Here is a 12,500-nt window from a genome sequence, read left to right as displayed (position 1 = left end):
GTGTGTGTCACCTGCAATCACTTGCGTCTTTTAAATAAAACTCTGAAAATGCTCGCATGATAGTGAATGATAATAATAATAATAATAATAATATTAATATTAATAATAATGGTAATAAGAAAAATAATTTTACTAATAATGTTTGAATATTGTTGACAATATTGTTGTTGTCGTTACGGGAGACTTGTCTTCTTTTCCATCTATGCTACCGATCCTAAGTATAGCTGATTAAAGCCAGTACATTTCAGATGAGAGCATGTTGTAAGTCAGAAAAAAAAATTTGGGCTGCAGTATTAGCAGTCGAATAGCTGTGCCAATGCCAGGTCCCAAGCCACACGACCTATCACCATCCTGGACAACCAGCTTCATGAATGCTAAGCCCCGCCCACTTCAATACTTGATAGCCAATCTCCTGCTGTTACGGATTCTATATAAAATGCACTCGCAATCAAATCCAAGATTCATTTACACTAAACTTTAAAGCTAATAGTAGCGTTCATTTCTTGTCTTTCTTTCCTAACTTCGCCTATGAAGGTTCTGTTGTTGTTTTTTTTGTTTTGTTTTGTTTTTCAGGCTAGGATTTCCAACGTGTAATAATAACTGTTCTATTTTCGACAAAATGAAGAAAAAAAATGAGAAAATATTGTTCTTATTTAGAAACCAACCTAATTAATATATATATATATATATATATATATATATATATATATATATATATATATATATATATATGAAACTCTTTATGATGAACGAAAAAGTTATTAAAAAAACTAAATTGCTCAAGTGGTTTTATTTTTATTGAAAATATCATTTTTAAACGATTTAAAGCGATTAATGTGAAATCGTTAACATTAAAAGTTTGATCTGCAAGTTTGAATTATTGTGGACTTATCTGGTCTTGTCTTTTTATTTTTTTTTAAAGATGGCGACGCGAGAAAGTCCATTTTTGCTTAATCATAAATTTAATATTCTTAGTTAAAATTAAAACTACTTGATCAATTTACGTGATTTTCGGAATGTGCCATTTTCATTCCGTACATCATAAATGCTTTCTTCTATTTTCTGTATTTTTTTTTTTTTTAATTAGGTTGAATTTTAAATAAGAACTGAAAATATTTATGTTTGTTCGATTCCGTACTGCCCTATTTGGGGATCTGGATTATCTCTAGATTAAAAACTGATTTTTATTTTTATTTTTATCTAACTTTACCCTCGTGAGGAGAGAGTGCAAATAACTAGGAACCGATTAGAAAATGATATTGGTTTCAAGTTCAAGAAGGGTTTATTAATTACCGCCTCTGGGTGACTTTTCATATTAAAATGGTCGGTCCGCAGTCGGAAAGACTGAAATCCTTCTTGACTGGGGCAATTTTGATTGTGCTCCATCCAAAATGCGCCCGTTTGGGGAAAAGCTAATTATCCCCCACATAAAAATAAAACTTTGTGGGGTAAAAAGTAAATAAGGGCCCGTGAGTGTTGCTGATTATTCATTTTTATGAAGCCTCTGATGGTTGCGTTAGGATAATCAAAGCGTAGTAGCTGTTCTCAATCAGTGAAAGAAAAATCTTTCGAGACTAAGAATCCCTTTTTTGGGGATAATATCAAAAACTTATCTTGCACCTAACTTTGTCCTTGTGGGGAGGTAATTCCCTATTAGAAAACGACATTTGCTTCCGGTCCCAGAAGGGTTAAAATTAACTGATATACCAGAAATGTCTCCATAGATATTATAGGTAAAAAGTAGTTTATCAGATGAAATTAATTTAAGTAATGTTTAACAATAATATCCGAAAAGCAAAATGTTTGGTAGACCTTCGGAAAAGAGGCCGCATCATTTTTTAACGATCTTTTTTTTTTTCTACAAGCTGCCGATTATTATACAAGAAAAAAGTTTTCATAAACCAAGTAGAATGTTTTTTTTTTACCTTCATTATAAAAACTAGACAGTTTCGCCCGGCCCCTGCGAGGGGCTGGGCATGAATCTCAAAGACTATATGTGGGGGCAACCCCACATATCAGACCATTGCTCTTGTAGCAATCAGTTATTGGTCAATGTAGGGGAAACCCTTCATACCAATTGTCACTATCCAGCTCCCCTACTCCCAAGGGAGCTGGTCCCCATTTCCCCTTCACTTTGCACATTAATAACCGGTCTTGTGCCTAATTTGCTCAGTGGGGAAGCAAATCAATCCGGCATTATAAAAACTAGACTGACTTTATAGACGGTGTAAATAAAGTTGAATCCGTCCTCACCAGTGGCGTGCCGAGGTCTACTGATGTCCAGGGCCAACTTCTTGATTTCATTATCTAAAATATCAAGTATAAGTCCTAGTACTGATAAACAGTACTGAGAAATATTATACGAAAAGAAAATAGTTTGCATATGATTGGAAATTCTACCACCAAATCCTGCAAACCACTGACCCTACCTCCCGCAATTTACAAAAAAAAAAAAAAAGTAAACGCTGTGCCTAATTTTTGCCTTCGTGGGGAGGTAATTAGATATGCACTTTTGTATGGTCATTGTAAAAAAAAATAAAAAATTGTTTAATAAGCTCCCCAGCAAAATGTAAATTTCATTTTCTTGCTGCAAATTAACCAGGATACATTATATTTTTAATTAGGGGTGGGGGGAGATAATATCTGAATCAAAATATACTGAAAAAATTACTTTTGCCTTTAAACGTTTATTTAAAATTGAATGCCTATTTACTGTGTTTATCGCGTCGTTCACCGACAAATATATATGTGTGTGTGTGTGTGTGTGTGTGTGTGTGTGTGTGTGTGTGTGTGGTAGAGATTTAGAAGGCTATTACAAAGCGAGGAGTGAGATATAGTCGTTGTTGGTGAAAGAAGACGAGCCACTTGTTCTCGTCTCCTTTTACCAACAACGACTATATCTCATTCCTCGCATTTTGATAGCCTTCTAAATCTCTACTACACACCTATCCCACATAATGCTTCAAGCAAACTACATATCAATCCTATATATATATATATATATATATATATATATATTATAACTTTATATTTGTTTTACATAAGCATTAATATGTTGCTACACAGTCATGAGAATATTTCGATCAGCCAATTACAAAAAACTAGAAACTTGTTTAGACGATATTTCTTAGACAAAAGTAGAGTGCGTAGTCACTTGGAACTGGCTTACCGAAACATACTCATGAATGTGTAGCTACATATCAATGCTTATATAAAACAAATAAAAGGTATATCTTGCTCTGCTTCGGTATTGACCAGTCTTACACAGAACTTTATGAAAAATATTAATTGGTTGCTTTTCACTGCTGGAAAATATTAACCTGGAATATATATATATATATATATATATATATTGACCAGTCTTACACAGAACTTTATGAAAAATATTAATTGGTTGCTTTTCACTGCTGGAAAATATTAACCTGGAATATATATATATATATATATATATATATATATTGACCAGTCTTACACAGAACTTTATGAAAAATATTAATTGGTTGCTTTTCACTGCTGGAAAATATTAACCTGGAATATATATATATATATATATATATATATATATATATATATATATATATATATATATATATATATATATATATATATATATATATATGACGAAATATATCACGAGAATGAAACTCGGAATATTATTCTGTGTAGCTTAACTGCCGTATGTATTTTCATAACTTACTACCTAACTCTACCTATGTATTGAGTACTGTTGAAGTAAATACTGAAAATTTACGCATAAAATTATATCTTCGTATATTAATTTATGTGATTAACTGAAGAAATCATGTATATATATATATATATATATATATATATATATATATATATATATATATAAGATTATGATATGCTGGACGTAGTGGCGTTAAAATCAAATCAGTCTACTATGATACATATGAATTAGGAAAACAATTAAAATAGCCGAATATTTTATTTAAAATAATTCAAATATTTGTTTTACAAAATAAAGTTTAATTCTTATCCAGAACTTCGCTTATATTAAAAACATTTTTTTATCTGTGTGATATACTTACCCATGATGAAACGAAAATATCATATTCCAAAAATGATATGAATTAATCAAATAGTTTTATTTTTAAATAAGAAAGTCAAATTTTATGAGTATCTGATGAGTAACTGTCTCGTTCGCTGTTTTGCAAAACATTCAAGAAACAAAGAAAGATAACTCAACAATAATTCATAATTACTAGATTTAATGCCCATGAATTCCAATTAATCGCTTAAAATTTTTTTATATCAGAATAAAACTATTTAACCAATTTGCGTAATATTTGGAATATATTTTCGTTTCGTCACGTGTGCCTACATCATACAATTTTTTGTTGAATTGATTCTGGATAAAAACCTAATTCTTTTTTTAAATAAATAATTTTATATAATTCATTGAACGGCTTGACTTCTTTTCGTTTGACCTTTTTTCCAATCCTATTTTTATTTCAAATACTGACCATGTTTGATCTATGCCAGTATGTCGGATAATTTGCTAATTCAAAAAGTTTTAAAAAGTGTTTTGTTTAAATTTGAAATGCAATATTAAATTGATTTTAACACCAACACCATAAGCATGTCATAATCTTTACAAGTATACAATTGACTTTTTTCATATCGTCTTTCCAATAAAATTATCATGGATCGGAAAACGACATGATTATCTGAATAAATAATTTTGAACAATAAAAAAGATAAATTATGCCGTTTTTGTTTTGTTTTTTTGGGTTTTTTTTATTTTGTTTTTGTTTTGTTTTGTTTTTTGTTTTTTTTTTGCATTTTTTTTGTTTGTTTGTTTGTTTGTTTTTTTCGATGTTGAATAAGAAATGAACGTTTGTTTTAATAATGGATGAAAAAAGAAACTATGCATATTTTCAAAATAAAGAAATGGAATTGTGTTTTATGATATTTATTTGCTTCCCCACGAGAGCAAAATGTGACACAAGGTCGTCTTTAATGTGTAGAAAAACCAGCTCCCAAAAAGGGCATTTTGGAGGTAGGCAAAAAAAAAATTGCTTCAGTATAGAAGGGTTTCGTTTATATTAACAAAAGAACAAATTAAATTAAGTGTAGCATCAAAACAGATACTATACTGTGATCTTAGCCCGAAGGAATTGTAACTATTTCTGTAAAGTTAAATATGTGTATATGTTTATATATTTGTATGCATAGAATTCATCCCTAAATTAATTATGAATTTCGGAGCATAACTGCTAGGCGTAAGAGTCATAATGTGGACTATATTTAGTTTAATTTAATGCAAAGGAAGCAAAGAGGTGGATAAATCCTTTCGTTATATTTCAGATATCTCCGATTTTTATGAAATTTTAAGAATGTATATTAAATCATTAGTTTCTTGTGATGTATTTTAAATGTATATATATATATATATATATATATATATATATATATATATATATATATATATATATATATATATATATATATATATATATATATATATATAAATGGAGATACGAAAATAGGTAAATATATAAATCTTTAAAAAACCTTTGCAAGGATGAGATAGAGGTAAAATATTTTCCTTTTTATATTTATACGATGGATGTATAATTTGGTTTCCTAGATGTAGATCAATTGCACCCGCTTTGCAACCGCTTAAATAGTGCTCAATGGAGCAGAGAGCATGTATATAGTCTGTTTATTATACAAACATTATTGATTACATATATACGTACATGTTTCAGTGGAATCTCAGTTTAGAGAGACCCATTTCTTCAGGCCAGAAAAGGAGCAACATTAAAGCCAAAATCATATGTAACCAATAATGTTGGATAATAAATATACTGGGTATATATATATATATATATATATATATATATATATATATATATATATATATATATATATATATATATATATATAGTGGCTCCAAAAGAAAATCCGCACTTGTCATTTTCTCAAAAACCGCAAATTTAAGCTAAATTGAATGTAACTGTTTAAACATCTTCTACCACATTTGATTCGCCTTTTATTACTCTATAAGTTTACCTGTCTATATTTGACTTTTAATTGAAGTATCCTAGTGTTCACGTCAATTTAAGAAAATATCATATTCCAAAAATCATGTAAACTGATCAAGTAGTTTTATTTTTACGAAGAAATCATTTTTTAAGCGATTAATGGCAATTGGTAGGCATTACAACACGAACCTCATAAGTTTGAATTATTGTTGAGGTATTTTTTCTTGAGATCATTTTCAAAATTGCTACACGAGATAGTAGCTTCTCATTTACTCGTAAAATGTGACTTTCCTAATTAAAAATGAAACTACTTGATCATATGATATTTGCGTTTTGTAACTAGTAGGTATATTATACAGATTTTAAAATTATTTTTTTTAGTGTGAATTCAGCTTAAATTCCAATTTCTAACCATAAATGTATATAAAATCGGTATTGTCTTCTTAGTCCCCACTCTATAATGCCGTTTTTTTTTTCTCTTTTCGGATGAGAAACATTTAGCTTTGAAATGTCATAGACTAAAGAGGTTCCCCTTCGTATTTCCCTTTCATTTATTGTAATCACTCTCATCCTTATTGGCATGATAATGTAATATAGTTTTAATGTAATTTTACTTATTACCCCCCTCCCTATCTTATATATATATATATATATATATATATATATATATATATATATATATATATGTGTGTGTGTGTGTGTGTGTGTGACTACTTCATTTAATCACATAAATTAATATACATATAATTTTATGCGTAAACTTTAAGTATTTACTTCAACAGTGCTCAATACGTAGGTAGAGCTAGGTACTAAGTTATAAAATATAAATGGCAATTACGCTTATATATATATATATATATATATATATATATATATATATATGTATATATATATATATTAGTAAGTTATAATAAATATATATTAGTAAGTTATAATATATATATATATATTAGTAAGTTATAATATATATATATATATATATTAGTAAGTTATAATATATATATATATATTAGTAAGTTATAATATATATATATATATATATATATATATATTAGTAAGTTATAATATATATATATATATATATATATATATATATATATATATATATATATATATATATATATATAGTAGTAAGTTATAAAATATATATGGCGATTAAGCTACAAAGAATATTCCGCGTTTCATCCACGCTAGGATTCATCAGGCTTAAGCATGTATAAGCCTGATTAATCCTAGCGTGGATGAAACGCGGAATATTCTGTGTAGCTTAATCGCCATATATATTTTATAACTTACTACCTAGCTCTACCTATGCATTGAGCACTGTTGAAGTAAATATTTAAAGTTTACGCATAAATTTATACTTTTGTATATTAATTTATGTGATTAAATGAAGTAGTCATACACACACACACACACACACACACACACACACACACACATGGGTTATAGCTGGTTGCGATGACCACATCCCTCATTCGGTACAAGCTAGGTTCAATCCACTGTCGGGCTTCGCCGGGGCTTGCTTGATCTGAGTCAGTTAATAGGCTATATTGTGTGTGTGTGTGTGTGTGTGTGTGTGTGTGTGTGTGTGTGTGTGTGTGTGTGTGTCGCGTTTACTCAGTTGGTAGAATGTTCGACTCGCATGGAAGAGATTCTGGTTTCAAATCTCGTGTTCGTAAGTATCTAACTGATGAGTACAAAATTAGGGCGAAACTAGTCTTAGACTTCTGGTTTGTTGGCTGTCATGGCTCTTGTGAGCTGCGAAGTTGTTTGGCTGTGGAAATAATTATATATTCTCTCACATTCCGAATATATATAGCCGTCAGAACACACGACGCTGAGTCTAGTATGATTTTTCCGACATGTTGAAAAAATATTGAATTTTTTTATCAAGATATATCAACTTAATTTTTTATATATATATATATATATATATATATATATATATATATATATATATCACTTAGTTAGTTTTTCAAAACTAGAACATCCATATTTTATTGAACACTTTTAATAATCTCGTTAAAGTCATTATTTATCACTCTTGAATGCCTATAACCTGGGATATATATATATATATATATATATATATATATATATATATATATATATATATATATATATATATATATATATATATACACGCATACACAGGTATATACATACACGCATATACGTATGTACATACACACATATATACAGTCACACACACACACACACACACACACATATATATATATATATATATATATATATATATATATATATATATATATATAGTCCAAGAAATTTTATTTTATATACTCGTTTGTGACTTATTTGCGTTAAAGATTAATATTTCAGAGAATATATATATATATAAGCTTTTAAAATAAGCGTAAATATCGCTTCTAAGCAATGCAACCATCTTTGTTTACGTTACTGACTAAACAAAGGTGATTGATGCGCTCAGAATCAGTATTTTCGCTAATTTTAAATTCGATTAAATATAAATTTCTTAAACATAAATAAATCACAAATGAATAGAAAATTTTTTAAAAAGTGTTGTTTTTTTTTCTATTTTCCCCACAGTATTTCCTTTAAAAATAATTCATGTTGGCAATGGTAATGATTTAAATCCAAATAATAATAATAATAATAATAATAATAATAATAATAATAATAATAATAATAAACTGCATCATCCAGGTGATGAAGCTCAACTTCATCTTACTTAATTAACAGAAGAAGGAAGAAGAACTTGTCACCTGAACAAAATAAGATGGCGGATCGGATTATGCGGAGAGGAAAGGGAGGGAGGATGATGATATCCTGAGTCATTCAAAAAACACTCGAGCACACCGCTATACTGTCCAACATCCTCACACTGAAATAGAAACATTAACATGTCTGCATTAAGTGTTATACGAAGAATTTTTGGCTATCTTGAATTTTGCAACTTTAACATGGCTGCCATTGATACAAAATTATTTTAACAAAACAATAATCTAATGACTAAACTAATCTAATTAAATTTAATCTAATTATTGCGGTATTTTTTATCATTAAATCATTACTTTAACCAAATTGTTATACAACCAAGTACTTGAAACTAGTACTAATTTGGGTGCTAATGTATTAAAGTGGTACCAATTTGAAAGATAAATTTCGGACGCTAAAATCTATACAACCGAAATATAGTTTGAAATCCAATGTCTACCTTTTTTCTTCTTAAGCTGGAAAGTTCAATGCACTGGATAAGGCAAGCGTAGCTAGGGTTGTAGCCCTTGATATATCCAAGGCCTTTGACAAAGTCTGGCACAAAGGGTTGCTAATGCTAATGTATAACTGGAGGAATAATTAGTTCATTCTTAAATAATGGACCATCCAGGTTGTCATTGACGGACGTACATCCACACAGCATAACATTAATGCAGGAGTGCCTTGGACGTCCTTGGACCACTATTATTCCTGATATTCATGAACGACCTCCCTGATAATATTGTGTCCGAGATGGGTATATTTGCTGATGATACAACGTTCTATAACATGCACGAGGGAAGAACGGATGTAAACAAATCCAAGACAATGGCAGAATTCTTAGAAAATAACATCCAGACCGTAGTTGAATGGGGTCGTAAATGGATGGTAACATTTAATGCTAGTAAGACTAAGCTGCTCTCCTTAACAATTACAAGACGCCCCTCCGACCACCGATATTCATGACAAATAACAACCTATCTGAGAATTTTTTCTCCAAACTCCTCGGCTTAACATTCACTGGCAATATGAACTGGAACAAATACATTGAGGACATTGCGAAGGCTGCTGCAAAGAAGGTGAATTCCCTCTATCATACTAGAAGACTACTCACCTAAGAGTATCCTTTACCTCTACAATGCAATACAATAATTCGCCCATGCATGGAGTATTGTTGCCACATCTGGGATGCATCTACCACTAGTCTCTCCCTCCTGGACCGAATCCAAAAACGAGTCTTCAATCTAATATATCCCACTTTGTCAACAAAGCTCCAATCTTATTCCTGCGCATGTTTTACAAGTACTTTAATGGAATGTGCTCTGATGAACTCGTTGCACTTGTGCCCCCTCGACATACATATCCCCAACAAACCCGCTTAGCAACAAAATCACACCTCTTCACTGTTGAGGTCCATAACTGCCAGAAAACTTTCTACTCTAGCTTCTTCCCTCGAACAGCTACACTTTGGAATTCCCTTCCTGTTACCTACTCCACTGACTGTATTGTTATGCAAAAGTTTAAATGTAATGTAAACCAACATCTTGTTAATCTTTCCTAGGCATGGTCCCAAATATTAGCCCCTTACGTCCAAGTGGCAATATGCCTTGTTAGGGGTGAACGTGGGTAAAAAAAAAAAAAATAAATAAATAACAAACAAATATTTTTTAAATTGTTGAATTTCGCGCCGCCATAAAATTGTTTACAAGAAAATCAAATTATTTTTGTTCGGAATCAATTAATGTGACCATTTCCTGGTGTCTGCGTATCTGTGTTTCTCGCATCTACATGACGTATATATTCTTTTTTATTATTATTACTAGCAGGACCCATTAACCGGCATTGCCCGATGGAAGCCTTCACCCCCCCCCCACCCCCGCTTCGCAAAAAAGTAAACTACAGTTGTTGGCGCCCACTGTCATCCCTAAACAATTGCAGACACTGGCGGCTATTGCCGAAATGAAATAATCTGGCTTTCACTGGCGATTAATGATCGTTTTGGGTCGATAACATGTAGGTACCGTTTGAATTTTAAAAAAGCAATTAAGGGAATGCGTGAATCAGTATGAATTCATAAAATCACAAAAAATGTTCCATTAGAATAATAATGGAAAGTAAAAACAAAAGTTTTAGAAGTTAGGGTTTTTACCGTATATGAACTGTTTAGAGTGATCGACGTTTGTTGTTCAAGTCTTCCTCTTCATTCCAGCTCTTCCACCAATAGTATTAAATTAAAATCCAGTTTTATGTCGTCTTTTTTTAATGTGTACAACAAAACAATTACGACTTTTTTTACTTCTTTGAACGGCGTTTGGAATAGACACCTCCAACATCCCCATGTAAAGAACGGCTTTTGGAGTAGACAACCCCTTGGGGGGAGGGATAATCCCCCAAAATTTAACCGTGATGATCGTTGTCAGCATACGCACAGGCTAATGCTAAAAAAGGGGGGGGTAGTGTCGGTAGGAGAGAAGGAGATTTGTTCATCGCGTATGTGTAAAAACCTGCCAGCTAGTGAATTACAGTGTATAATACATGCCTTTATATCTTTATAAATACTTGTCTCCGCAAAATTTGAATGAGATTTTCTTAATCAGTATAGTCAAAAAGTTTTAATGTTGTCATTCTAAAGAAAATTGTGGAGGTGGGCCTTATGTACAATATTCCGCTCCACATCCCCCTCCCTCCAAAAAAAGTTAACGTGTGCGCAATCTCAAGAATCAGTCCGGAAAAAAATTAAATAAAATACTCCACAGAATTCAAAATTGATGAAAACACAAGTAAATAACAAATAATTGTAACGAAAATGCGTTAAAAAAAACTGTAGCGTATGTAATCAGTGTAAAACATCGGTAATTGCGCATAAAACCAGATCCGAACTTGTCAATTGAGGTATGGAAGCACAAAATGGATACAATACTTTCGCTATTCTTCAAAACTGCTTACTTATATATTTGGGCAAAATATTAAGATAGTTTTTGTTAATATATTTTTTCAAGCATATTTACATTTTGTTTTTCTTTGTTTATTTTTTTTTCAAATATACTTACGTTTTTTAATGTACTTCATTTACATATACTTTATTTAAATATACTTTATTTAAATATAATTTATTTGAATATAATTTATTTAAATATACTTTATTTAAATATAATTTATTTAAATATACTTTATTTAAATATAATTTATTTGAATATACTTTATTTAAATATAATTTATTTGAATATAATTTATTTAAATATACTTTATTGAAATATAATTTATTTAAATATAATTTATTTGAATATACTTTATTTAAATATAATTTATTTAAATATAATTTATTTAAATATACTTTATTGAAATATAATTTATTTAAATATACTTTATTTAAACATACTTTATTTAAATATAATTTATTTGAATATACTTTATTTAAATATAATTTATTTAAACATAATTTATTTAAATATACTTTATTGAAATATAATTTATTTAAACATACTTTATTTAAATATACTTTATTTAAATATACTTTATTTAAATATAATTTATTGAAATATAATATATACTTTTTTAAAATATACTTTATTTAAATATACTTTATTGAAATATAATTTATTTAAACATACTTTATTTAAATATACTTTATTTAAATATAATTTATTTAAATATAATTTATTGAAATATAATATATACTTTTTTAAAATATACTTTATTTAAATATACTTTATTGAAATATAATTTATTTAAACATACTTTATTTAA

Source organism: Euprymna scolopes, chromosome 20 (assembly GCF_053919585.1).
Source record: "Euprymna scolopes isolate OS-2025 chromosome 20, ASM5391958v1, whole genome shotgun sequence".
In the NCBI taxonomy this organism is placed as follows: domain Eukaryota; kingdom Metazoa; phylum Mollusca; class Cephalopoda; order Sepiida; family Sepiolidae; genus Euprymna; species Euprymna scolopes.
Note: the sequence above shows the minus strand (reverse complement) of the source record.